Here is a 2,708-nt window from a genome sequence, read left to right as displayed (position 1 = left end):
AGAGACGAAACATAAAGTGTCCTCATTCCACATAGGGCAAGCTGGATGAATCCATTTTACCCAGGACGGCCGAAGCGGCGTGGACCAGGGGAGAACTGAACTTTATGCTTCACACCACAGTAAGTCTTCGTGTCCTCTTCCACATAGGGCAAGCTAGAACTAACTATCTTACCCAGGACTGCCGAAGCAGCGTGGACCAGGGGAGGAACACACTTTTCATAGAAACGTAAGGCATCCATGACTGCCATAGTGCGTAAGCCGCCGCTGTGCGCGTAAACCCGTTCCCCGTAGGGAGGAGTCAAGCCGCCGCTTAGAGACGAAGTATGAAGTGTCCTCTTCCACATAGGGCAAGCTAGAATGAACTATCTTACCCAGGACCGCCGAAGCAGCGTGGACCAGGGGAGAACTGAACTTTATACTTCACACCACAGTATTGAGTAATGTGCCCTCTTCCACATAGGGCAAGCTGGAATGTTCCATTTTACCCAGGACGGCCGAAGCGGCGTGGACCAGTGGAGGACTACACAATCATGAGGTTTGATATCGACTTGTGTGTTTCAATAGGGTACCGATGGTATGTTTTGAACCGATTTGATTTAGCCATTCTGAAGTCATCACTTGGTTGAAGCGCTGAACTAGGGAGGGGCATCGTTTACATATATATTGGTTTTCGCATGCTCTACTAGGTTAATGTCATAGGGTTGGCTATCGAGCATGCCCAAGTGATGACTTGATTGTGTGCTTGCTTGAATTCTTCACATTTCATACCATCGGTTAGTTGTCGAATCATTCCTCGATCATAACCTTCGTTCTTGGTTCATGTATGCTCTCTTCCACATAGGGCAAGCTAGAATTAACTATCTTACCCAGGACCGCCGAAGCAGCGTGGACCAGGGGAGAACTATACTTTGTCTTGTATGCCCTCTTCCACATAGGGCAAGCTAGAATGAACTATCTTACCCAGGACCGCCGGAGCAGCGTGGACCAGTGGAGGACTATACTTTGTTCATAACACCACAGTATTGAGTAATGTGCCCTCTTCCACATAGGGCAAGCTAGAATGAACTATCTTACCCAGGACCGCCGAAGCGGTGTGGACCAGTGGAGGACTACACAATCATGAGGTTTGATATCGACTTGTGTGTTTCAATAGGGTACCGATGGTATGTTTTGAACCGATTTGATTTAGCCATTCTGAAGTCATCACTTGGTTGAAGCGCTGAACTAGGGAGGGGCATCGTTTACATATATATTGGTTTTCGCATGCTCTACTAGGTTAATGTCATAGGGTTGGCTATCGAGCATGCCCAAGTGATGACTTGATTGTGTGCTTGCTTGAATTCTTCACATTTCATACCATCGGTTAGTTGTCGAATCATTCCTCGATCATAACCTTCGTTCTTGGTTCATGTATGCTCTCTTCCACATAGGGCAAGCTAGAATTAACTATCTTACCCAGGACCGCCGAAGCAGCGTGGACCAGGGGAGAACTATACTTTGTCTTGTATGCCCTCTTCCACATAGGGCAAGCTAGAATTAACTATCTTACCCAGGACTGCAAAGCAGCGTGGACCAGTGGAGGACTATACTTTGTTCATTACACCACAGTATTAAGTATGGTGTCCTCTTCCACCATAGGGCAAGCTAGAACTAACTATCTTACCCAGGACCGCCGAAGCAGTGTGGACCAGGGGAGGACTATACTTTATACTTCACACACTAGCCATACTGAAGTCTTCACTTGGTTGAAGCGCTGAACTACGGCGGGGTAATCGTTTACAGGTTATAATCATATAGCTGCATGCTCATTAGTAGATAATGGAATATTGTATGGCAATATGAGCATGCCCAAGTGATGACTTTGTTTCAAGCTCAACAGGTAGGGTATTGAGTCCTCTTCCACATAGGGCAAGCTAGAATGAACTATCTTACCCAGGACCGCCGGAGCAGCGTGGACCAGTGGAGGACTATACCTTGTCCATTACACCACAGTATTAAGTATTGTGTCCTCTTCCACATAGGGCAAGCTAGAATTAACTATCTTACCCAGGACCGCCGAAGCAGCGTGGACCAGATGAGGACTATACTTTATACTTCACACCACAGTTTTGAGTACGCCTTGCATAAAGTATCTAGTTTGAACCACGAGGGCTCACAATGTAGAACCGCGAGGGCTCTAGTACCGATTCTCTCGGTACGGCTTGGTCCGTGTTCCTTTATGCTTGTACTCTAAGTATTAAGTATTGTGTCCTCTTCCACATAGGGCAAGCTAGAACTAACTATCTTACCCAGGACCGCCGAAGCAGTGTGGACCAGGGGAGGACTATACTTTATACTTCACACACTAGCCATACTGAAGTCATCACTTGGTGGGGGTGAACTACGGCGGTATCTATCGTTTTGGTTCGGTCTATATAGGGTCGCTTGCATGCTCATTCGAATATAATGTAATTGTGTATGGCAATATGAGCATGCCCAAGTGATGACTTTGTTTCAAGCTCAACAGGTAGGGTATTGAGTCCTCTTCCACATAGGGCAAGCTAGAATGAACTATCTTACCCAGGACCGCCGGAGCAGCGTGGACCAGTGGAGGACTCTATACTTTATACTTCACACCACAGTATTGAGTACGACTTGCATAAAGCCCCTAATGAGAACCACGAGGGCTCTCTCAATGTAGAACCACGAGGGCTCTAGTACCGATTCTC

Source organism: Anopheles ziemanni, assembly GCF_943734765.1.
Source record: "Anopheles ziemanni chromosome X unlocalized genomic scaffold, idAnoZiCoDA_A2_x.2 X_unloc_56, whole genome shotgun sequence".
In the NCBI taxonomy this organism is placed as follows: Eukaryota; Metazoa; Arthropoda; class Insecta; order Diptera; family Culicidae; genus Anopheles; species Anopheles ziemanni.
Note: the sequence above shows the minus strand (reverse complement) of the source record.